Source organism: Sturnus vulgaris, chromosome 12 (assembly GCF_052056855.1).
Source record: "Sturnus vulgaris isolate bStuVul1 chromosome 12, bStuVul1.hap1, whole genome shotgun sequence".
NCBI lineage: Eukaryota > Metazoa > Chordata > Aves > Passeriformes > Sturnidae > Sturnus > Sturnus vulgaris.
In genome coordinates this window covers 1101243-1127408 of record NC_142254.1, presented here as the reverse complement: position 1 = coordinate 1127408, position 26166 = coordinate 1101243, and the positions used below count along the sequence as shown (strand labels likewise).

At 43.2% G+C, this 26166-nt stretch overlaps 1 long non-coding RNA gene across 5 annotated transcripts in view; it reads left to right on the top strand.

The window, feature by feature from the left end:
- The first annotated feature begins 16942 nt into the window (after positions 1-16942).
- Positions 16943-26166, top strand: part of LOC148222307 (uncharacterized) — a 43276-nt gene continuing 34052 nt past the window's right edge. For 4 of the 5 annotated variants that reach the window (XR_015806183.1, XR_015806182.1, XR_015806181.1 and 1 more), the window contains exon 1: positions 18991-19108. This is a non-coding gene — a long non-coding RNA (uncharacterized LOC148222307). Of the gene's footprint in view, positions 17290-18990; positions 19109-26166 lie in introns of those variants that run through there. The other variant, XR_015806180.1, reaches the window with a different exon arrangement.

Below are 26166 nucleotides of genomic sequence, written 5' to 3'. Positions count from 1 at the left end.
GCCCTGTCCTGTCCTGTCCATGGCTGTGTGGGCTCTGTCCTGTCCATGGCTGTGTGAACTCTGTCCTGTCCTGTCCATGCTGTGTGAACTCTGTCCTGTCCTGTCCATGGCTGTGTGAGCCCTGTCCTGTCCTGTCCATGGCTGTGTGGGCTCTGTCCTGTCCATGGCTGTGTGAACTCTGTCCTGTCCTGTCCATGCTGTGTGAACTCTGTCCTGTCCTGTCCATGGTGTGTGAGCCCTGTCCTGTCCATGGCTGTGTGAGCCCTGTCCTGTCCATGGCTGTGTGAGCTCTGTCCTGTCCTGTCCTGTCCATGGCTGTGTGGGCTCTGTCCTGTCCTGTCCTGTCCTGTCCATGGCAGTGTGAGCTCTGTCCTGTCCTGTCCTGTCCATGGCTGTGTGAGCCCTGTCCTGTCCATGGCTGTGTGGGCTCTGTCCTGTCCTGTCCTGTCCATGGCTGTGTGGGCTCTGTCCTGTCCTGTCCATGGCTGTGTGAACTCTGTCCTGTCCATGGCTGTGTGGGCTCTGTCCTGTCCTGTCCTGTCCATGGCTGTGTGAGCTCTGTCCTGTCCATGGCTGTGTGAGCTCTGTCCTGTCCATGGCTGTGTGGGCTCTCTCCTGTCCTGTCCATGGCTGTGTGAGCCCTGTCCTGTCCATGGCTGTGTGGGCTCTCTCCTGTCCTGTCCATGGCTGTGTGAGCTCTGTCCTGTCCATGGCTGTGTGAGCCTTGTCTGGCTTGGCTGGGACTCCTCAGGAACTCCAGAGGGGCAGGGCTGTGGGCACAAGGGCAAAGAAGGATGTTCTGCTGTTGCAAGAAATTATCATGAAATTGTGTCCAATAATTTGTATTCCTCAGGTATGTTTTACCTTCTCATGCTGTGACCTCTTTTCATTGCTGCCAAAAAGAAATTATTTTTCCATTTTTTTTCCCAGTGCTTCCATGCCAGGCTAATTCTCTGTTCACTTGAAAGCTAATATATCCACTTTTCGTATTAATATTTGTGAGAGTAATATTAGGAATGTTTTATTTCATTATCTCACAGCTGAGGACTGTAGTCACACTGGGTTATAAAGCAGCTAATTACAGAGTTAGTGACTTTACAGTGTGCCATGCCTGCAGTGCAGTTTGTCAGAGTTTCTGAGAATTTCTAACAAGAAAATAGTTTGCAGGGTACTTTGTGAATCTAGTCTGAGAAATGTTGCATATGCAGCATCTTTGCAATGCTCTACATCTCCTAATCAAAACTCTTTCACCTCTAAGGGCATTTGAATTTCATGGAGAACTTGATAAATTCAGATTATTTGACATATGTACTTTTCCCTGTCGTTGCTTGTTAAATCAAAAATATTTAGGATACTGCAGAGTAACAGAATATTTGAGTGTAGTGATCCCTTCTGCTACTCCTCCTCTGGGTTTGAAGTTATCGCTACCTCATAGTAATTGTGGAGTTGTGAAGCTATAATTAAAGCTTCAGATGAGGAACAATGAATAAAAGGGACAGCTCTTTCCCCTATTCAGCCTGCATTAAAATAATTTGAATTAATGAGAAAGAAAAAAGGGGGGAAATGCCCAATCCATATGCACGTGTGCAGCCTTTTAGCTGTAATGTTCTCCAAAACCTGGTCTCTGCTCAGAAGGAACTTGTAACAGCAGCTTTGGTTTGGGATTTACAGAAAGCTCCCTCTGGGCAGTGTGGCATTGCATGGAGCACGCTTTCCATTTCAGACACAAATCTATATTTTAGAGACCACAGGTGGCAATGGATTCAGTTTCAGTGCCTGGATTAACCAGCTCTGCAGAGGTCTGGAGCCCACTTACCTGGCAGAACTTGGAGAGTTTTAGCGTTTTGATAAAACTCTCTCTGGCCACTTAAGCAGCATACAGACTGAAAGCAGCTCAGAGGATTTCCCTGCACTCAGGAAGTCCTGTGGGTAACTTCAGCAGCTACCAGGCAGCTCTCACAGGCATCAGCTTGGAAATGGTTCTCTTAGAGTTCAGAAACTGCACTCTGTGTCCCCCCTGTGAAAGGAATTCCTGATCCCCTCCTGGCTTTGTCCTGGAGGTTATGGATAGAAAACACTCCATGTGCACATGAGGCCAAACGTGGTTTCTGTCCTGCACAGAAATTCCCACCGTGTGCTGTGTCACTGTGTTTCCCTGCTGGAGCTTTGTTTTATTGGTGGAAATGGATTTACATCCCCTGTGTTTCTCACCTGAGTGGGGTCCCTGCAGTTCTGGAACCTGGAGGATCCCTCAGGCAGTGGGAATTTCCAGCAGTCACTCCCCTCCTGGAGTTTCCCATCCCAAAGGGCAGGGCAGGGGGCACAGGAGGGAAGTGATTTCCCTTTGGGCATGTAGCTCAGGTTAGAATTAAATCCACACTTTTCCAGCCCCATCCCTTACCTTGCTCACTCCAGACCTTCCCTGAGGTTCATGAGCTGAACTTGTGCATTACAACTGTCTGCTCTTCACCATTAATGAGCGTGCTCTTAAAGGGATCAGGAAAAAACACTTCTAGCAATAAATAAATCTTGCACAGATAATACACAAACACACACACATATATATATTTTGATATCTCACATTCTTTTAAATAACACATACTTTATTTTTCACTCAAGAAAAAAAGTCTTTTAGCATTATTAGGAAAAGCACTTTTTTTTTTCCTCCCCAGTGATTACAGGAGATGGGTGAGCCTGGAGTGATTCTGTTTTATTGAATCTTCCCAGTACCTGTCAGCAGTGGAAATGCCTGATTTAATGGGTCAGAATTGGCTCCAGCAGAAATTTTTGCATTGTGCATGTTTGAAAAATACCAGAGCCAGAAGTAACTTTAAAAATCTGTAGTTTGTGCTGGTTTTAACCTGTGAGTGAGGAGATGTGTCCAGCCACCTAACATCGTGGGAAGGGCAGGGTTTGTGAATACAGGGTTTGTATTCTAGCACATTCCATTTTATTAAACAAAATTGTACTTTCTGTCTACCCAGAAATGCCTCCCAGGAGATGCTATAGAGAAAATCTGTAATTCAAAGTGACTGTTTCATGTTATTCTCTTTCAGCACTTTTTCTCCTTATAAATTGTCAGCAACCAATATATGCTTTTTATTTTTCTCTGAATCATGTCAACTAACAAATCTTAATCTGCATCTGCAAATTAAAGGCAGAAGAAATCATTTACAAGTGCTTGGTTTACCTAAATTGAATTGCACTAGGTCTTTTGATTGAGCTTATAAAGTCGTGGTTGGCGTTCCAAGACCATAAAACTTCTTAGCTGACTTCCATCATTAATATCTGGTGTTTCTGAATTATGATTTTTTTTTTTGCAAGTGCTCTAGTATTTAATCAAAATTTTCAGTTTCTGTAGACATTTCGTTGGCAGATTTGTTTCTTAGAGCATTCATGAGATGTAAATGCAAGAGAGGTGAGCCTAGACTGCCTAAATGCAATTCAGGCTTCAAAGAAATATCACCAGACTCTTTTCCCCCTTTTCATCCATAATTTGCAGTTTGGGCAGTGAAAGGCAGGAGCCTCAGGTGCCGTGTGCTGCTCACATCTCCCAAGCCTGGGTCACCATCCTGGCACTGGCACTGCCCTGAGCTGGCTGATGTCACAGTGCCGTGTGCCAGGCTGATGGCTCAGCCCTGTGCCTGCGCTGTTGGCAGAGCCCACAGGTCACAAATTCGGGCTGTGTGTTGGTTTGCAGGGAAACATTCCAGGGTTTGGTTTCCTCCGTGCCCGAGGTCCGTGGCACAGCCCATGCAGTGCTGGCTCTTTTGGGAGCTCCCCTGCCCTGCTCTGGCTCCACACCTGCCTTTGTCTGTGCTGCCTCTTTGTGCACCTTCCTTTAAATCGAGATTTGGAGGTCGCCTTTATGCAGATGAACAAAATGAGAAAGGAAAAGGTTACTCTGCAGGGAAGGGTTTGCTGCAGTCAGTAAGGGAGGTTTTTTCAGCTCCCAAAATACACTGAAGTCTGAGGGAGGATGGTGCAAAACAATTTAACATCAGAGGATTTTCAGAGATAGTTCAGCTAAAGCACTCTTGAGGTACAATTGTAAAGGGGATGATGCAGTGCTAAATATACAAAATGCAACATTCTATTTTTGTTATAATTAACTGTAACCAGTTCTTATTTAAATCAGCCTGCCAGTCATAATTAGCCAGTACTTTAAATGTTTTGCTCAATGCTGTAGAGCAGAAACAATTTTTATACTAAAATAATAATGAAAGTTCTGTAGGAAGGTAGACCATACCCATTACAAGGCTCACCCGTGTGCCCTGTTCCTGACAGGTGTTTTGTGCCATGGGGATGGGATACAGGTTGGATTTGTGCCAGGGGAGCACCGAGACTGCTCTCTGCAGACATGGAGACATTTATTTAACACCTCCAGTTCTCCTGGGAGAGGAGCCAGGGCCACCTTTCTGCAGCAGGCAAAGAACACTTCCTTGGACTCAAAATTGTTACTTCTCAGTGTAAAGTTGCACACGAGCTTTCTGCTTGCCTCACTTTCTAGCCCTTGCTGGGTGCAGTTATTTTAGTGGCACAGCATCTAATTTGGCTCTGTGTTTTTTTATTCTTAGAACTCTGATATTTGTGGAAGGTGCAAGGGATGTTGGAGATTGTGTCAGTGCTGTGCAGGAAGGAAGTTTGATGATGAGCTATATTATGTATGGCTCACTAGATAGTAGTAAACATTCCTCTTTGTCACTGTGCTTGGGGATTATCAAAGGGTGTTGTGTTCCTAGTTAGAATTTTTCCGGATTAATGAAACAGATCACAGATCACTGCATAGCAACGTGCCTGAAGTCTGTGAAATGTTTTCTGAATAAGGATTGGATCAGGCCCATTGAGAATAAAAAGTGCTGGAAAGAACACGGTGTTATTTTACAGACCCTGCATTCGGTTGTTTTCTCGCAGTGGCCTCACAGCCTCTCTAATTAGAAACTTGAGGTTTCTTCAGTCTGCTCTGTCTCTCTCCTCTCTAACAACACACAGCAACATCCAAATCCTCATTGCTACTCAGGCACTCCTGGCTGTCCTTGACAGGGGCAGCTTTGTTTGAATATGGGCTGGTTCAAATGAAATTAGGAATACTTCAGGTTTCAGAGCTTCCTGTGGAGATTTACGGTCCATGCATGTCCATGCTGGGATTGCACATCAGTCTTGAGCCAAGGACTGCCACCCATCCATGCAATTTGAGTGTCAGAAGCCAAGGGAATATTTCAGACAGTTTCAAATGTCTACCAAAACCCTAGGAGGTTCTGTAGCTTAATAGGTAATTTTAGTTTTGGTCACAACTTCCATAAAAATGTGAGAAAAATGTGCATCTCGTGGCCAAGTATGAGCAGCCAGAGAACAAGTCTCCATTATGAGTGAGATCCCTTTCACAGGTTCAGAATTTAGAGACAAAAATACCTGCAAAAGCTTGGGAGTCTCTGTTCTCATCTCTTCCCAATCAAGGGAATGGAAGCTGGGGCCAGGAGCCTGCTGTGAGCTCTGGAAATCTCTAACTTTCCTGCCTGTGGCAAGTATTATGAATCTGTCAATAAAGTTATTTTAATGCCTGACAAATAATCCTTGCTTAAAGTTCTTTGCAGTCCCATTTCTTTGGCTGGAAGGTTTACTTGTCCTCTGGTTTTGGGGCACAATAAATCTGAAATCAGATCTCTGAGATGAGCCTGCACAAAAAGATGTTATAAACGCATTCATTTGGCCTTTTATTCTCAGAAAGTGTTAATATCTGATTCTGGTTTAACTCAGAATGTCTTGAATTGTTACTGTTCCCAATAGCTGAGAAATCCCAGATCCTCTTGCAAATGACATTTTATATTTTACATTTCTCAAATATGAGGGTTGTTGCTTCTTCTACTTGGTCCTGAGAAGGTCTCAGTCTCTTAAAAATGTTCTCTTGCTTACACACATGAGTAATGAACGTGGGGGTTTTATGGGAGGTGCCTTGGAATCCTTTTGTAGGGGCAAGGCTCTAAGGAATACAAATGTCACTTCTGTTCCATTGTTAAAATGCTGACTGAGTTGAAGTGCCTTAATCATGGAGATTTTGGACTGAGTCAGACTGTGAGAGATCCTCCTGCAGGCCCAACACAAACATGAATTTACCTTGTACCCTCTGCTGTCTGTGCTGCCCAGTGAAGCTGCTTTGCTGTTGAGATGAGTAGGTTTGAAGTGTTTGATTCACCAGAGTATTGTAACTGATGAGATGCTGAAGGTGTGCACAGGCCACATAATTATATTTTGACTCACAGGATGGAAATCCAGGTGGTTATTCAAGAGCCTCACATTTTTGCATCAGGGTAAAGGTGAAACAACTTCATTAAAATTATTCTCCCAGTTGCATCTTCTATTACCTTTTTCTTATTTTTTCCTTTTTTTTTTTTTTTTTTTTTAATGTTAAGTTTCTGGGCTACATAATCATATCCAGGGTATTATCCTCCTTCAGGGATGAAGGATAATGGGATATTAAAGGAAGCCCAGGTTCTCCAAACATCTTAGTTTTGCTGATAAAGGTTGGCTGTATTTTATGTGCTGTTACAGCAAGAAACATGAGCTGCTCTAGGGAATGTGTTTGTCTCTGTGGTCCTAACAAGTGCATTCCGTTAAATTTTATACAAAGTTCATTCCTGTTTCAATACAGGCAGAGGCAAAATTGAGAACCTGCAGGTCACATTTGAATAATTGCCCTGCTTGCCTTGTACCTAAAGCTGAGTTGTGATTGTGCTACCATTGTAGTCTTGGGGCATGAAAGCCTTCCAAGTGATAGCCAATGGAACACTCCTTATTCCATTTTAAAAACAGGCTTGTTTTACTAATTTAATTTCTTATTTATTCCTGAGTGTAGCAGAAAGAAACAGTGGAATTTGTATCTGTGACAGTCTGAGCCAGTTGCCAAGGGCCCTACAGCTTAGAACATCTCCAGAGCTTTGCATGGAATGAGTCAGAACTGTGTTAATGGCAGAACTGACTTTGCACTCAAACCAAAAATATACAGATGATAGGGGATTTAGTATTCTATTTTATTTCGTTGATAATTTACCACTTATGTCTCCTTGTTTTGTTTTGGTTCTGTTGCTAGCTTGTTTTTGGTTTGTTGTTGTTTTTTTTCCTTCAATTGAATGAGTTTCCTGACAGCATTTGATAGGATGGATGAAAATCCAGGGCTATATCATCACTTGGATCTGGTCAGTTGGCATAGCTGCATTTTGTACCAGCTGGGGTTCTGCCTTTCAATTTGGAACAAGTTTTGTACCCTGGTCCTCTTCTTTCTATTTGGACACAAACCAGTAAAACTGGCACAGAGTTTCCCTCCCTTTTCTATTTCTGTTTTGCCTAGTTTCTAAACTTGCTGGAGGAGACAACATCCTTTCTCTTTCCAGAATGAACCTGGCAAATAATTTATAAATAAACAAAGAAATACCAGTAATGGAGTAGAAGGAAAGGAGTGCTATCCATTATTTATGTACATAATTAAATGGAATCCATGGTTATTTGAGAGCAGAAAGACAAAATTTCACCGTGGGTGTATTATGTACATAAATGCTGAAGCACTTCATGGTGGTCTTATATGAGAGTGCTGCTTCCATTTTCTCTCCAGAAATTACATTTTGTTCCGTCAGGCAGCTCTCAGTTTGCAGCTATTGCTGCACACACTGCAATTCCTGCTCAGGTTTGTCAGGAATTCAGCAATTATTGGTCAGGGGACTGCTTTTGGGTTTTTTTTTGTATGTCATTATCCTGTACATCCAAACCCAGATTTGGTGGCACACATCACCTCTCTGTGGGACACATGGGAGGCTTTGCTGCCTTGGACATCCCTGTTTATTTTATGGGATGGAGAAACTGAAGCATTAACCATATTTGCTCAATTAAGTTATTGAGCCACTGCTCCTCCACTATGTTGTTTAATCTCCCAGTGAGGGCTGAAGCTGCTGATTCACACACACCAAAAGAATATTTTTGTTTATTTCAGTTTTGGCATTGATATCAAATATGTTACATTATTTTCCCGTAGTTCTCATTTTCTCTTTAATCCATATTTTTATGTTGTGCCATGTTGCCCAGAATAATAAGAGAGTCGTTTCACACATAGGAGAACCTGGAAAAAAACCAAATTAATTGAGTTGCCTTAATTGAACAAGGAGATGCTTAGAGTTAAAACATAAGGAGCTGAACTTGGAGTTCTTAATGTGGTCTGGAAAATGAAGCTGTGCTCCCAAGTGAATAGGCTAGTAAGTTTTATGAACTATTATTTTTGTTTCCCCAGACTGTTTTCTGTGAAATTCAGCAATCCAGTTCTCCACAGGATAATGCAGTGTGAAGCATATGGAAAATCATTTTGTTTTTCGGTGCCACTCAGTTTACCTCATTCCCATGGAGCTCCTGCCAACTGGTCTGGAGCTGTTAAATCCTTGCTAAAGCATGGCTCTAGTCCTGAAGGGAGGCTGTGTCCCAAAGTGTGCCCTGGCTTTGGGGCCAGGCACTGGCATGGAGGGAGCCCTGCAGGGCACTGGGAGGCTCAGCCCAGCATGGAAAATGCCCAGCAAAACCCTCAGCCAGGCCCTGGTAATGAGCTGGGAGTGGTGCTGTGCCAGAGCATTCCAGAGAAATGCCAGCTGTCCCAGCTGCTCCTCTCTCTCTCTGTTCCAGGAGAGGCTCCCCTTTCTAGATATTTCCCAGTGTATACCTAAACCTCTTCCCAGCTTACTCTAGGTGATGGGAAAATACTGCATAGTAAGTTAGAATTTTGAAATCTGTAGTTAAATACTAAAAATATAAAAAGATACTTCAGACAAGTTCAGTGACCATTTTAACTTTCGGAGTTCATTGCATTGTGCTTAGCACTACCTGTTATAAGAAAAAAAGAAAATACTTTTTCTGCCAAGGAAAGATATGTAATCAATATTTGTGTTGTACAGCAATCATCAAAATCCATGGGTGTTGCCAGAAATAAACCTCAGAATTTAATGAGATCTGTCAGGAAAATTAAATTCAGCAATGATTTGCCCAAAGGAAACCACAGTCTACCACCAGGTTTTACATGTGTGAGTCTCCTCAGCTTTGGAGCAGAGGCATAGCAAGGTCCATATTTCCCTGTCCTGTTTTGAATGCTTTTCCTTTGTCCAAGGCAGCTTTCCCAGGGACTGGCAGGGAAACAGGGCCCTGTTCTGAGTGCTGGCTGGTCACCCACGCCGTGATCCAAAAGCCCTGGCTGGCTCCTACCAGCCACTGTCAGAACAGACACCACCAAGGCTGCACTTGCCTCGTGGGGCTGGACTTTTGGGGTGACCTTCGGTTTGCAAACCACACAGAGGAAATCCCACATTGCCCTGGTGTGCTGGACACACCTTTGGGTCCCAGAGGGAGCACACCCAGCTCCCAGAAAGCTCTGGGTGTGGGCTGTGTGTGAGGATTAGATCAGGTTTTCTGCACTGACCTCTATCTCCATCAAGGGATCTGTGAGAGGACACAAAAGTTTCCTGGTAATTATAGACGTTCCGATTATTCACCTGGCTGAGGTGTGGGACATCAAAACATTATGAACAAGCATCCCAAATCATCTTTTCCCATGCAGTCAGGATTTCTGGGTTGAAAGGAGCAGTATGCCCACCCATCTATGGCTGTGATGGTGTTATTCCAGGAGATAACCTATCCTAAAGCCAGGAGAAGGAATGCCCTAAACAGGGCAGAGGAAAATGTTTGTTTGTTGGAGGAGAGAGGGAATGGCTGGAGGAAGCAAAGCAAGCCTGGAGTTCTAATGCTAGATTTTATCAATTCATAAAGTTTAATTACTTATACTTGTGGTACCTCTGAAGAGAAAGGGAATCCAGGTTAATCTTCACAAGATATGCAATAGAAATTATTTATTAAAATAAGGCCCATTACTGTGATTATCAGACACATTTTTAATTAAATCTAAAGTTGTGTCAGCAGAAATTATTACTTATATGATCTCAAAATGTTTGGGCTTGTTCATCTTTCTAAGCTTTGCTTCTCTTCCATAAAGATCATGAACTCGGCTTAATTAGAAGGAGTAGTTATAATGTCAGAGCAAATTAATTTCAGTCAAGCAAAGGGGCCCTTGGAGGATGCCCACCTGTAGCTGGGAAATCCTGGCTCTGGTGCTGTCATTACCTGGGAATGGGATTTGCATGGATCCATGGCAGGAGCAGCCCGGGGTGGGTGCAGGGACTGTGACCCCACCAAAGGGCAGCACACGACGTTCATTCCCAACACGTTTCCCACCTCTAAAAAGCTTCTTGGCTTTAAAGAGGCCTTGGGAGCTCTGGAAGCTGGTTTGTGTGCAGGGCCTCTCCCAGGGAATTGCACTGTTGTCTCTCAGGGATGCCTCTGTCATATATTTAGTTTGCAAGTAGAAAAGATTTCAGCTTTTTAGCTGTTACCGTGTGGCGGGAAGAACACAGTAACAAACTTCCTCCGTGCAGGAGAAGAGAAGGAAAAAAAGCCCTTTATTTCAAACCTGGTCCTACTTTTTATAATAGACGTTGTAGGACAAAGCACTAGCTTATTGGTGCAGAGAAAGTAACACCTCTTTTCCAGACTTTGTCACGTGTCCAGCAGGTGTTCGTCTTTGTTTTTCATTCTTCCCTTATGTTTACATTAGGGAAAAGCAGCTAGCTTGGGGAAGAGCCCTAGCTGAGCCTGAGAAAGTTGGACTGAAAAAATCCTCACAAGAGGTTTTTCTGGGCCTGGCAGACACATTTAGCTACTCTCTTTAGCTTTTTAGGGACTCTATTTTTAGCTACTCTTCCAACAGAGCCAAAATTCTCAGTTGTGTAAGCAGATCAGTTGATCTGAGCACCCATTTTTACATTAGAATCTCTGTTAGGTCCCAAGCACAAGAGATTACTTTTATTTCCATGGATTTCATTCAATGTTAGCTTTAAATGTCTGCCTTTTTTTTTGTTTTTGAGTCCCTTTCTTTTTGATGCTACTACACTAACTTTGTATGTAAAATAGCAGAGCAATTTTACATCCTAAAAGGAATTTATTTGCATAAAAATAAACACAGTAACTTTTTTTAGGTGTTGAAACATAAAATAAAAATATCGGTTAATAGTAAATCATTGCTTAAAAATGCATCTTGTCCCAAAATTCTCGGCTACTCAATGTTCTTAAGAGGTTGTAATGAGTTGAATTCATTGGTTAAATTAAAATGCTTTTTCTCATATTCAGTAAATGCAGTGTGTGTGCAATTGAACAAAAATAAAATTGAAATTTACATTTTCATCAAATGAATAACCACATGCTGAGGATTGCTCGACTGCAATTTATGATTATGCAAATGAAACAGGTTTTGCAACTAGGATACGTACAATGAATGGGAGTTCCATTATTAAGTATCAAAAAGCCATTAACCTTGAAAATTATATACAATTGACATGAACATTTCTAAAATACGTCTAAAACCTGCTAATGTTCCCCCTCTGCTCCCCTATGTATAGGGACTGTATATTAGATTTAGCAAAATAACTCAGAGTGAATAATTTATTAAATGATCTCTGCCACTTTTTTGTTGGTGAGCTCTCTGTGACAACTTGCTGGGTCCTTTATTTAAATCAGGAAATGCTGCTGATTAATTCCTCATCTGCTGACGAGAGCACGAGTTCCCCAAGCTGTTCATAACCGGGATCTGCTGTTCCAGGGTCCCGGCGGGGCAGCGGGCAGGGTGCTGAGGCTTTGGCAGCTCCCCAGGTGACAGGTTTCCTTGCTGGGAGCGCTGCCCTGGCTGCTGCCCGGGAACTGCTGGATGCCCCTAAATCAGATTTTCCTCTTGCTCAGTGGCAGAAGCACCAGAAGTGCAGGGAGAACACAACGTCCTGGAACACGCTGCTGGCCCAGCCTCTGCCTTGGGGTGGGCAAAGCAGAGCAAACAGGGCAGAGCTTAAAGCCTCGAGACAATTTTCCACGGATTTCCTGAAAGATGGTGCCTTCCTGAGAGGATTTTTGGCCAGTGTAGAGGAACCCCCTCTGTGGCACAGGCAGAGTGGGGGTGTTGGGGGTACAGCCCCAGTCCCAGGGCAGGTTTGGCAGCTGCTGGGGGGCTGCAGAGCTCAGGTCCTGCATGCTCCAGCTGCTGCATTCCAGAAACATTATCAGGAAACCTCCAAGGCTCCCAGTGCCCTGCTGTGGATTGCCAAAGCTGAAAAGAAAAATACACATCACCGAGTGGTCAAAAAATAGAATATTTCCATAGGCTGGTTCTCAAGTGTTAGCTCAAAGCTGGTCTGTTCTTTCCATGACTATTTCATGGCTCTGTGGAAGTGTTTCAGCTGTAGTATCTGTGTCAGTTATGCAGAAGGGTTTTATATCCTGGGTTGGTTTTGCCATAGGAGGAGTTCACAGGATGATACACAACATGAAAGATTTGTTGGTAGGAGATCACCTTTTGTCTGTTATCCACAATATTTAATTTGCCATAATTTCTGAGATTTCTTTTCCTCACATGCCCAGAGCTATCAGAGGAAAATGCTTATAATCTTTTATTGAAAATAAATCGGAATAATTCTGAACGTGGCCCTCATCCTCCTAAACCCAGGACCCTTTTGGCTGCTCTTTTCTTCCCTTGTCTCTGTAAGAAAGTGAATGTGTTTCCTTGCCCAGGTCTCACTTTTAGAGTGGAGTTTGCATCTAAACCAAAAAATGCTAGCATAGAGCGTTGCAATGAAATGAAATACAGATTAAAGTAGATGGAAGCGTCACAACTGGGAAGGAGGACAGGAGGAGCTGGAAATCTGTGTATGTTCAGTTCAGTGTAGGATTAGACACTGATATTTGGAGGATTCTAAAGTAGAAAATTGAGAGTACAAGTGATTCCATTGGCAAAGCAGACAAGTTTTGTTACAGACTTGGAAAAACCTGCAGCAGAAAGGGACATATAGATATTTAATTGTAATTTTTCAATATTACTTTTGACCACAGGAAATAGTCTTGTGACTTCTACTGAGGGAGGCTGAAGCAGCTCAACTCCCAAGAGCTGGTTTAGGCTGCAGCCTTAAATAATTTTCTACATTCAAGTGGAAAAGGGGGATCTTGTGTTACTGTTGAACTAGAAAATGATGGCCTGTGTTCATAAATATTACAGAGGAATCTACTTAAAATGCAGTTACCCAAATTTTTCCCCCAAACTGCTGGGATGTTTTGAGCTGTGCAGTTTGACCTGAAGGGGGGATGCAGGTGCATCCTGTAGGGTGAGAAAACCTTTTGCTTTTTTGTTTTAAGGTGGTTTAATGTTTTTATTCTATATGAAGGGTTGAATTAGAGAACTTTAAATTTAATTTAAAATTTCATTTCATTTCATTTTAATTTAAAGAGTTTTTTCCCCACTAACATATTTGCTGTATATTGCAGTGCTGCAAGGCCATTCAGTATCTGCTTGGGGTGAGCTCTTGGACACCATCAGCCTTTCCAGGTGGAATTGAAAACCTTCTCCTCACATTGCTTCTTCTACCACAAGGATGCAGCTGAGAGCTCCTGGGTGCCACTGTTTACTTGGAAACACAAAAGAAAGTGGCTCTTTGCTCACACTGGCTCTTGCTTTCATCACAAACTACTGAGACATCTTGGAAAAACAGCATTACTCTTTGGTGCTTTTTAACTCCTGCAAAAATCTGTCACAGAATAGATCATGACTGAGCATTTCATGTGCTGCTCCTGCTAAGTTTGCCAAGGAACAACAGAAAGCCAGATATGGGTCTTATTTTTCATAACTCTCTGCAAACACCCCTGAATTAATCTCAGGAAATAGCAGAAATGCTAATATCTACTCTTTGTGCATCTCACAGAACAGATTTAGGACACTCTTTTGAAGGATGTATAGAAAGCCAGCACTTGCCATAAGTTAAAAGCATCCTTTTTGACACCTCCAGAAGACATTTCTCAAAGCACTGAGCAGTGATTGGACTTATAATTCATGACCATGTCTGGATATGTTCAAAGGAAACAGTGCAGGCAGGCACAGCCTCCCCCTGCATGTCCGGGTGCTGTGCCAGGGTTTGTGTGGGACCAGGGCACCCTCCCAAACCTGCCCTAACAGCTCTCAAAGTCTGGCCAAGTGGCATCTTTCAAAGTGGCATCTTTCTGACATCATCTGCCTGCTGTGGTGTTCATCCTCTCTTCCCTGAGCGTAGCAGTCAGCAGTGACTTTGGTACCACTCCCTTATTTTAGGGTATCACACGTTAGTGAGGCTGATACCTCACTGGGAATAAACTCATTTTCCTCTGCTGGCAAATACCACCCAAGGGTTTGCTCAGGGCTCCTGTTTCCTGTGAATAAGGAGTGAGAAACTTTTTAAAACATGAAAACATAGAGGCTGAAGCAGAAAATGCTAGCTGTGAAGTAGCCTTGCTTGGTGCTTTCCTCATACAACAAGAAGCCTTATTAAAAGACAAAAAATAACTAAAAACCCCTCCATGAGGTACAGGTCTGTGAAGAGCTTTTATTATCTGTAAGTCTTCAGCCACTAGATGGTGGGAAAGTTGCAATCTGAGAGGACTCAGGGACCTGATGTGCCCTCCCAGGGTTAACCCACAGCAGGCAGGAGGGAACACAGCACTTCTTACATCATGAAATTTCCCCGTGAGCTGGCATCTGGATTGTGGCACTGCTTGTACATCTCCATCCGAATCAGCTTTGTGCTGGAGAGCCTTGTCCGTGTTTCCAGGGCAGCTGGCGTGAAAAGAATCCCCTTCAGGAGCCAATTTCAGTGAAGAAACTGAAACAAATTATCAAGAGGTGAGTTCATGCTAAATTCAAAAGTACCACAGCCACAGTGCTGGCAGTGCCTGTTCCAAAGCTGACTCTGGTGTGCTGCAACCCCCTGTGCCATTGAACAACTGAGAGAACCCCTGGAACACTTCAATACAGAGTGCTCTGAGTAATTTTCCTCTCAGTTGTTTCCATGGCTGATAGCATGAAGAGGAAGTGTGCAGTATTCCCAAAAATATTGTGTGCCCAGGGCTGAAGCTTTCTTCCACAGTGCTCTGAAATTTGCTGAGCTGTTTTTTTTGTGTGGACATTTGTGGAGGAAATGGTTTGATTTGAAAATGTCTTTACCAGGTTTGTGACTCCCTGCTCTGCTCTGAAGGACAGCTCCATAAATTCTCCTGGCTCTGGGATCCCTCGCCAGGATCTCTGCTGGAGTGGCAGATTCATCACCTCCCTTTTTGATCTTGGAAATGAACTGAAGTCCCATCTTCCAATGCAAATGGCTGTGATAGCAGCCCTTAATGATTGAGGTAACTCCAGAGCAGGCTTTGGGAGCATCAGATGATGGCAATGCCTTTGATTTATGTGCCACCTTTCATTCCCAGCCATCTCAAAGCACCTATAATTTCTGGCAAACCTGTGCTGAGTTAATGGGTTATTTCAGAGTCTATTCAGCAATAACTGCTAAGTGCTCAGAAGGAAGACTGATTGATGGGTGAGATGGCCCAGAACTTTAATTATCTTAATGAACAATTTTTGAACTTAACAGAAAGTCTAGCACTAACACAAGTGGAGCCATGAACTTTAATTCCACCACTCATTCCATTAAACCCTGAGCCCAGTGGTAATTTAAAGCCTTCTCTCTTGCTCTTTGTGTGTTTTGCAGAGTCCACTGAGGCACAGCTGACACAGAACCACTTCTGCTCTGGAACATCCCACATCTGCAGAGAGCTCCACGACCCTGTGACAAACAGCTCCAGACCCTGAGGAAGCTGCTAAAAAAATTTGATATGCAATGAGTCAAGTTTACCAAGAGCAAACAAATATTTAAAGTATTCAGAATAGTTCTGGGAGAATTATTAACAAGCAGATATTAAAGACTCTGGTTCAACACCTGCTCTGTTGTTTTGCTATGATAGGAAACAGAAGTGGTAAATAGCTGAACCAGGGCAGCAGGCAGCAGGAAAACAGAATGAAAGGCAAACAGATTGTTGTTGAGAAGATAGTTTTGGAATGATTTTAGTGTGAAAGTTCTTTTAAAATTAGTAATTGTGATCACACATACATTGTCTGTGTCATCTACACCTCCTTGTACTCTTCTTACGCCTCTCTGTTATTGTACTTTTAAACCTTAATCATTTTTCCACAGAAATGAAATTGTTATTAGCATCTGTTGTGTCTGCATAATTACTGTTCCTGTTAAAAGGCTTATTTCTATTATTTCTAGATCCTTTCCACAAATCCTTGCATGGGTAATTAGGATATGTTGCAAATACTGATGTTAAGAAAAGGATCAGAAATTTTCAGCCTGAACCAACAATTTCCTTCTGATGACTCATACTACAGGGGATACGATAAAAATATTAATATTAGAAAAAAAATAATAATTCCAAGCTGTGTTTTACTGTATGTGTTGCCAAGGAGATCCAGCTCTGTGAGTGACTTTAGGACCAGGACTCCTTGTACCAACTACAGCACAAATGTCAAGAATGTGATAAATTTTTTCGGCTAGAAAAAATTTCAATATAGCTTGTTCCACCTGTATTTTCATCCTGGAGATTGAGGAGGGGTCAGAAAAGGCACCCGAGGGCGGGGGCTTGTGCCAAGAGCCCTTTTTGAGCAATAGGGAGAGTTGAGTTGTGGAGGGTGAAGTCACTGAGTGTCCACACGTGGCTTCCTGCACGTTTTGCCCGTGGGGAGCAGAGGGGCACATCCCAGAGTGGCCTGTACACAAACATGTCCCTGTCCCCTCTTGCACACGGCATTCCAAGCCTGGGGACAGGGCTGGGGTGCTGTGGGCAGTGCTGGGGGGATGGCCATGGCTGAGCCTGCAGGAGCTGCCCTGGGCAATCCTCCCCCTCCATGGAGCCTGCAGCTGGCTGTGCACAGCCTCTGCCTCCCACAGCTCTGCCCAAAGCCCTCCCAAGGGCTGCTCTCCTGTTCTCAGCCCTCATTCTGAGAGCTGAATTATCCTGCACAGATGTTTGCTGCTCTTTCTGCCTCTGCCAGCAGAAGGAAGCTGGACTGCCTCTTGCATTTATTCCCAAGAAAAAATGGATGGAGAATTTTGAAGCCCCTTTCAGCCAGGTTTAACCAGCTCCACAGTGTTCCCCTCACAGACCTGATGTAGGTCATCTCTGAGAGCTTCAGGAGTGGTTTGGAGCCTTTCCATTCCCTCCAGCTCCCAGCCCTGCTGGGCCAATTCCCCATATCCCAAAGGGGGGTTGTGGAACCACAGCTTCACTGGTGCAGCACAAGCTCTGGCAACTGGAGCTGAAGGAGGTGGAAAAGGGAGACTTGAGCATCACCAGGAGCTGAACAAGGCAGCAAAGGTGAGTGTCAGGCCTCTGGTGTCCAGCTTGGGCTCCATGAGCTTTGGAGTGTGGAATTCAGCCTTCAAATGTTGCATTCTCCTAAAACTTCAGATGTTCAAAAGTAACTCTTTGGCTGACAGGTGTCCCAGTACAGATAATTCTGTCGTCTCCTCCTGCTGTTTGTTGGTGTCTGCAGGCATGAACCTGTGGTCTGTCCTTTTGGTTTTGTGACATTTTCCTCCTCTCCTCAGCTCAGAGCAAAAAGGTCTTGCCACATTGGACAAATGTCCTTTTCTAAAATTCATTTTTCCTCAGCCATGTGACCACAATGATCTCATACTTTGAGAGGCTAGGCTGTGTGAAAACTTGAGAGAGACAAAAAATCAGTTTCTGGAAGAACTGTTAAAAGATATCAATTTTTCACAACTATAATAGAACCTCATAATTAATTTAAATGGAATTTGTTTTCCATAACACAGATTTTTTGGTGTAAAGTACGTCCTGTGAGAGAAGCAAGAGAAAACAAACTCTGTTATTTTTGATTACCTTTGTGTTTTGTTTTTTATTCATTATGTTAATTTTATGCTAATAACCTTCTTACATTAAGGTTCACTTTATACTGCATAAACTGACAAATCGAGCAATATTTATTAAGCATAAATATTAAAAACATTATAAAGACTTATAGGCTTCTAATTATTATGCTAATTTATCCCTAAATTATTCTTGTATTACCACCCTACAGTTCACTGTGGAACATGACACAAAAATGGTAAAAAATTCCAAAATTCTATTTCTTATGCTATTAATGAATCACATAGGAAGGCTGTCAATGAATTAAAAAAATACCAGTTATAGCATTGTGGAGGTGGAGATATAGAATTCATTTCTTCTGGTGAGCTGTTGAGCCTTTGTTTATATTATCATAAATACCAAGGAAATCCAAAGTGCTTTTTTGTCTTTAAAGTACAGGAAATCCCAATATATTGCATGGAAATTCCCCCTATTGATGCAATTCTTGGCATTTCATTTCAGAGTGTGTGTTTGTTGGTGTGTGTTCAGATGGTGCAAGGCTGTGAGTTTTGGCCTCTCCTGATTTTGTGTTCCATCCCCAGGGGCAGATGGGCCCCAGATGTCAGATATCACATTTATTCTGGGGGCAAAACCCCTCCAGTGTGTGGAAGGACTGATTCTCTCTTCTTTTTCCACCCAAATACGTGACTTTTTTTTCCCCCAGAAGTTCTTTTTTTTTTTTTTTTTTAGATAAACATTCCTCGGGTTTTCTGTTGGTTTTATTTATTTGGTTTTGTTTTGTTTTCGATGTCTTAAATGTGAGCACTACAGATAGCAACAAAAATGTTTTTATGGCAGCTGATTTTTCAGTTAACTCTCTACTTGTACCGACTACAATGGAGCAGGCTTGGTGTTAACAGGATCCTTAATGCTCTACAGCTAAATTCACTGCATGTCTTTTTGTAGGAGTCATTAACAATTGGAATAAAAGTGGTCTAAAGGTATGAACTGAGTGTCCCAAGCACAGGACTGGCTCCCTCCTGGGGAGGTTCCATACCTGGGAGCTGTGGGGAGTCACTGCTCTGTGAAGAACAGCTTTGATTCACTCCAAAAAGCCCCTGCCAGTCACTCTGGACTGGGGGACTGTGTGCAGTGCATTATTATTAAGTGTCTTTTTAAAATGGAAACAAATTACTCAGCTGGGATATCGTGCTCTTGCACAGACAGCTGCTCAGCTGACAATCACATCTTTAAAATGATATTAGAGTGCAAAATCAGTGCTGTGAAGGAGGGAAGGGCAGAGATGTGTCTCATCAGACAACAGGTAAGGATTACCCAGAACAGCAGCAAAGTTAAACAGGGCTGAGGTTGATGGGGCTGCAGAAATGTGAGAGGCCAGGCTGAGCAAGGAGGGGCACAGAATTTATGGGAGAAAGAGGAAAGGAAAAGCTTCTCTTGCTTTCTTCTCTCAGAGTCTTCAGGGAAATAGCTTGATTGATTCGCAGCTTTTCATTCCTTCGTTTGTTTGTTTATGTGAGTGAGGGGATGTGCTGTGTAAGGATGGCTGGGACTCACTTGTGGAGGCAAAGGTAGATCCAGGTTTGTCCTTTGGGCACGTTTAAAGTGCAATACAGAGCTGTGTGTGCATGTGGAAAGGAGCTGGTTTGGAGTGCTGGAAACTCGGGTGCAGGGAGGTTCTGTCCCTCAGTGCCAGTGTCCACACCAGGGCATTTCTGCTCCCTGTGGCACTCTGGAAGTGTCAGAGGCTGCAGAGGAGCTGCCCCCCTTCCCTGCCCCTGTGCTCACCTGTGCCTGGAATGTCACACAGCACACACAGAGCCTCACTGGCCCCAGAGCTGAGCATGGCACAAGAGTCTGAGGCACAAAGGTGCCTTTAGACACAACTGCCTGTGTGTGGCTCAGTAGACAAAGAGAAATATATAAGAAAGTGTAGCCAGATGTATTGCTCAGCTGTGTCTGCTTTGCTTGTTTTAGCTGTTCTGTGCTAATAGTTTGAAAATACAAACAAGTTTCTGGTGAAAAGGATTTTTTAAAATTTAAAATCAGTATCTATTTTTGACCTGTGTAAGAATCCAAATAAAAGCCACTTTGTTGTTTTTGATGTTATGACTCCCAATTAAGTGTTTAACAAGAAAAATATTCCTGCTGGGAACATTCAATATCAATTTTCAGTAACTAGCTGCAGTGTGAAATCTTGGTTTCTCTGCAGAGAACCAGCTTTTTTGTCTGGCCCAGCCAGGTATTGATCCCTGTCTCCATCAGGGGAAGTCACCCTGACCTTTCCTCTCCAATCCTCAGCATCCCTGCTTGGCCCTGTTTATAATGAAGTGCAGGGACAGAGCCATGGTGCAATGGGCACATCCCTGTCCCTGGAGTGCTGCTGCCCACTCCCACACTCATGTGAGACTTTTGTATAAACCTGCCCTAAATCAAGAGGAGAAAACGCTTTTAAAGTGGATTGAGCATTAATTTTGGACATGCCTTGACTTACAAATTACAGCATGGAGGAGTTCCCTTTTCAGGGGTGTCCTCAACCAACACTGTGGTTTTTAGCAAGATTTTTGTACTTCTTAAAAGTACACCTGAGTGCTGGTGCTTGGGAGACAACCTTAATTCCACAGGTATAGCAAACTTATCCTAAAACACTGCAGCAGCATGGAGAGAGGAGATTAAGTTCATCTCTCTGATGGTGAATCTGCTATGTGCAGAATTCTCTTCTGTTTTGTAAATATATCAGGAAAGCTGATGTTTTTCCAATCTGAATTAGTGTGTGCATAATTAAATAATCTCTGTCTATATGTGTGTGAGAGAGAGGGAGGAAAGAAAAAGGGATATTTTCTCCCTTTTTACTCTTTGCACCACTTGGCCACACAGATGAAAACAACCTACAGCACAAAGTAATTGTGAAATCAATCAGTAATCCAACAACCCTGAGCTCTGGAGTAACCTCCTAGGAAGGGGAAAAGAAAGAAGAACACGATATATTAAACACAAATCCTAAAAGATAGGTAGTGTGCCAAAGAGGTTATTGCATTCAGGAGGCTTGATAAGGATGATTTAGCAGGGTGGAGAGATCACCTCTGCAGATCAGAGAGGGAAAGGACCACGAGGAGATAAAAGCAGGAATGCACAATGAAGAGATAAGTGAACCTTATCTTCTTTGCACTTACCTCATGATTGTTAACATTTTGTCTTCTTTCCATAATCAACTTCCCAAACCCTCAGATGCAGAGCACCCTGACCTTTGGTCTCTTCTGTAGTCCAGTAAAACCAGGACAAAACTAATGGAACCATTGGTGCAATTCAGCTCTTCTTTGTTTAACAACAAACAAGTAACTAATACAATTTTAGACTAAATATTTGGGAGTCCAGTTGTAAATTGTGATAAATTCCAAATCCTTCTTTTGTTTCTGCAGGCAGATATTGAGCACAACACTTGTAAATGTATTTCTGCCTCAGACCCTGGGCTGGGGGCTGTGGACTCACAGTATTGGCTCCTTCAGAAGTTCTCTTGAATTTGGACCCCATCTGGATGCCAGTTCTGAAAGGATGTCTTGTGCCTACCTACAGAGGAAAAGCTGCCTTTCAGAGGAATTGGCTGTTTCTGTTGCTAGAAAAGTCTGTAATTGCCTTGGTCAAAAAAGGGCTTTTTCCAACTCCAAAGCAGATGCCATATGCCATAAATTGCATATTTCACATCACCTTTGCTTACAACATCCTAGAGTCCTAGAGTTTTTAGGGATTTTTTTAAGGAGATATTTTATGAATTTTGCTGTCTGATAAAAATTCCAAGGGAATTTTCTTTTCTTTTCTTTTCTTTTCTTTTCTTTTCTTTTCTTTTCTTTTCTTTTCTTTTCTTTTCTTTTCTTTTCTTTTCTTTTCTTTTCTTTTCTTTTCTTTTCTTTTCTTTTCTTTTCTTTTCTTTTCTTTTCTTTTCTTTTCTTTTCTTTCTTTTCTTCTTGGGAACAGTTTCTAATTATTACTGTTCTTCAGGAAATGCTTTACCAGAAAAATAATTGCAGTCTCCTGTTTGTGTATTTTAAACATTTATTGGGTGCCTGTAGTTTAAAAGTATAGTGGGGCAGAAAATAACCATTTGGAGAATATTGATAAATCAGACAGGTCTGACTTAAAGAATCAGAATTCTGTTGTGCTTAAATGCAGTAACTGCCTGGAGCTTCATTCTGGGATGAAATTGGTCATATATAGAAGAGAAATTAATGCATTTTTTATAAATACAACTTGTAGCCACAGGCCTTTAATTAAAATGTATAGAAGCATTTTATTAGGCAGTAAATATCTGTATCAGTGTTCAAGTGGGAAGTGCTGTCACATAAGAAATGAAGTGCAAGGCCTGGGCAGGTTGGTGGAGAGGATAGTAAATAGGATGCTGAGGGTATGGGTTTGATTTAATGAATCATTTCTGTTGTACCCACAACTTCATTCCTTCATCTTAATGACAGCACAAACATTTCCATCCACTTCATTTAATTTCATCTTTTTCACTCTCATCTCAGATATTTATATGTTTGCATGGCCTCATCATGATAATGTCCAGCTGCCCCCAAACAGAAATATCCTTTACAATTTCTCTTGCTTTCTTCTCTCAGAGTCTTCAGGGAAATAGCTTGATTGATTTGCAGCTTTTCATTCCTTCGTTTGGTTGTTTATGTGAGTGAGGGGATGTGCTGTGTAAGGATGGCTGGGACTCACTTATGGAGGCAAAGGTAGATCCAGGTTTGTCCTTTGGGCATGTTTAAAGTGCAATACAGAGCTGTGTGTGCATGTGGAAAGGAGCTGGTTTGGAGTGCTGGAAACTCGGGTGCAGGGAGGTTCTGTCCCTCAGTGCCAGTGTCCACACCAGGGCATTCTGCTCCCTGTGGCAGCCTGAGAGTCTGGGATTTTGGATTCATGTCCCAGGCTTCAGTGCCAGACAGTAGCTCAGAAAGTTAAGCACCACTGTCCATTTTTATACAAATTCCATAAGGCAAAACCCAAAAAAGATTTGTAAAAAAATGCTGTATCTGAATCTGCCACATCTCTCTTGTTTACAGGAATTCTTTCTTGTGCTACTTAACTCTGAGGCCAAAAAAACAAACTAAAAAAAGAACAAGCCCTGGACAGTTCCTTGTCCAGAACAAGCCTTTTGAAAAGTTCCTCTTCATTTTTTCCCCTTCCAGTTAAATCTGGTTCCAGTGATCATATGGACAAAGCAGGAGAGCTGGGCACATCCCAAGGCTGGGCCTGCCAGGTTCAGAGCTGTCCTAAAGACCTCAGGGAATGTTTCAAACTTCCCAGTCCTGCCTTTGCACTGGTGTGAGAGCATCCCATCCATTGCTGCAAAATTCCTGGGAAGCTCCCTGCTAAGACAGATGGCAAAGCAATGTGGGAAAAGCTGGAATGCTGATAGGTTCTGTGCCTGAGTGGAAAAGGAGCCATTAAACGTTTCTGTCATCCCACAGTTGGTTTTTCTGGACTGAAATGCCTTGAAATACCCCAGCCTTGGTGACATCCCAGGCACCAGCTGGGACAGTCCCCACAGACCCTGACCCTGGGAGCTGGGATTAAGAGCATCAAACAACCTTCTCAGAAGCTGAATCTACTCTTCTTTAGCCTCTGGGGGTCACAGGAGGCTCTGGCTGTGCTTGAGGGCACTCGTGCACTTTTGCACTCAGGTTTCACAGTGCTCCTGTGAGCCCCTTCTGCCTCCTCCCCAGACTTTAGCCCACCAGGCCTGGGAATTTGCTCTGTGAGAGCAGCCCCATTTCAGAATCTTTCTTCAAATAATCTTTTTGAGACACATGAAGGAGATTTATTTAAACAGGGAGGTAAAAACAAGGCCTAGTAATAAACACACAGAAGCCCTCCCTGCTTTTAATTTCCTTCCTCACAGAAATGTTTTCATATTGGGTTTCTTTTTCACTAATTTTCTTTGCCTAGACCTTGCAGATGTCCAGCTGGCAGGTGTGTTCTGGTCAGGCTTTAGAGCTCCTTGTGAACAGAGCTGAGGGCTCAGTGCCCTGCCTGCCCTGGGGATGGGCAGGGCTGCCCTGAACACCACTGTGGGCACTCACAGGGGGAAAATATCATTGACAGCTGAATTTTCCACAAGTATTTCACTGAGCAAAATGGCCATGATTGTTTCTCCCCTGAGCAGCTGTGATTCTCTTTCTAGAAGACAGCAGTTATGAAATTATTCCAATGTGTGTGAATTGGTGCTTGTTCTGCCACTCTCACTGGATTTAGTGGGGTTGAACTAACAGAAGGAGCAAAACTGCTCCTTAATCATCTCTCTTTCACAATTAGCAGGGCAATAAAAGCAGTGAGTGTGTGTTATCCCTGCTCTGTGCTGTGACTGTCAGTGGGAGCAGCACTGCTGGAATCTCTTCCCACCACCAGCACAGGGACCTCTGGGTGTGCAAGAAGCAGCTCTAATGAGCCACATTCCAGCAATCCCCAGCTGGAAAACGGTTCCTACCTGGGGAAATTACACTTGGATGCAGATGGATAGTACTGCTAATGACAGCATCTTATTGATAAAAGCACATTTCTCCTAAAAAAACGAAGCGGGAAAAGCCTTTAGTTTCATCTCCTGCACGATGAGAAGGTTGCCAGGTTGGCAGCCCAGCAGTGAGGCCAGGAGGAGCAGCCCCTCCAGGTGTGAGGAGCAGCAGTGTCACTGAGGTGGCTGCTGGCCAGGCAGCTGGATCTCAGTGCCATGGCATGGGAGGGATGGAATGGACTGACCAGGGAGCAAGGAATTCCACGGGGCTGCAGCATGGAAACGCTGCCCAGGGGGATGCTCAGGGCTACCACAAAGGACCTTCAAAAACCCAAAATGACTTTGCAGAAATGAATGGCTCTGGGCTGGCATGTTCAGGACCGAAGGGCTGACAGAACCAGAAATGATGCTCTTAACAGAAAAATGAGACTGTGGCTTCTCTGCCAAAGCCTAGGGATCTAAGGCTTTGTCTGCTGCATACTAAAGAATGGAAAAAAGGCTTTGGGAGAGGAAAAGAGATCTCAAAAAGGGAGAAAAATAAACAGAAATACGACTGATATTTACATTGTGATCTTCCTGATTATTTGCTGTGCTATTGCATAAGTTTATTTACTGAATGCTGTCTTTTATCAAATAGATTGTTTCATTTCTTCTTGAGAGTTGGTTTCTTTTGCTATTTAAGCAAGCAGCCCACAGGAATGCCTTCTCAAGCATTCAAGTTACTTTGCAGACAGTGCTTGAGGCCTTCAGCAGTGTTTGTTTAGAATGGGCTGATTCCCTTTCTGCTCATTGCAGGGCTCTGCTTACAGGCAATGCTTTATCCAATCCTAATGACAAACACAGGGAGGAGGTTTAAGTCCCCATCTGCAGCAGAATGACTTTTATTTGTTTAACTGGCAGCATGTGGTAATTTCCTTTCCTTCTTCAGTAACCACACGATGCAACCCCACCAGAGAAGTGGTGGTGTGTGTCTGGCACAGATGAGTTTGTGCCTTTAGGATGCACCTGAGCAGCAGATGCAGATCCCTCTGCCACAAACCCACCATACAGAGATTTGGACTCCCTTTCCTTCCCGTGCTCCCTTTTGCTTTCAGTCTGGTAACAGCTCATTCCTGCACCTATGCAAAGAGCAATTAAAAACCAATATGGACACACTGGCAAACCAGGCTTGTACCTTGGCAGTGACAGCATGAAGTCAAAGCTACCCTGGAGGCTGATAACCTCTCTCCAATGTCTGTACTACAGCTATTTCCAGCTGGGTGGAAACCCCTCCCTTTCTGACAGTTGCCATCTGCAGTGTCTAGTTTTGGGTTTCAGATCTGTCCCATCCTGTCCTGTCCTACTTTTGACAGATTCCTTTACTGCAGTTCAGCCATCCTTGGCAACTTCAACAGCTGCAGGTAGATTTTCCCTCCCTGGCTCTGCTAATGCAGAGGAAGAAGGGTGACAGCTTTAGCTGATGGCATCATTTAGTTTGGCAGGGGACTCTAGAGGTCACCCAGACTTACTAAAAGTGGATCCAGCCAGACAGGTTTGCTTGAGGCTTTTCCAGTCATGTTTTAGTAACTCCAGGGATGGACACTCCACAGCCTCTCTGAGTCCCTTATGATAATTTCCCCCTCCTCGCAGTAAATTAAAACTTCCTGAGTTGAAGGTTGGATTCAAATTATAAAACAAGTTTTCTGAAGTCATTCAGCTCCAACAGCTGGTTTTCTTTCAAATAACAAGAACTGATGTTGCCCATTTTTCATGAGAGAGGGCAACTGTGCCATCACGTTTATCAAAAAAGTCTTTGGCATCTAATGAAACCTTCTCTGTAAGAGTTGGCTGCCTGGGAGGCTCTTTGGAGGGCTTTGCAA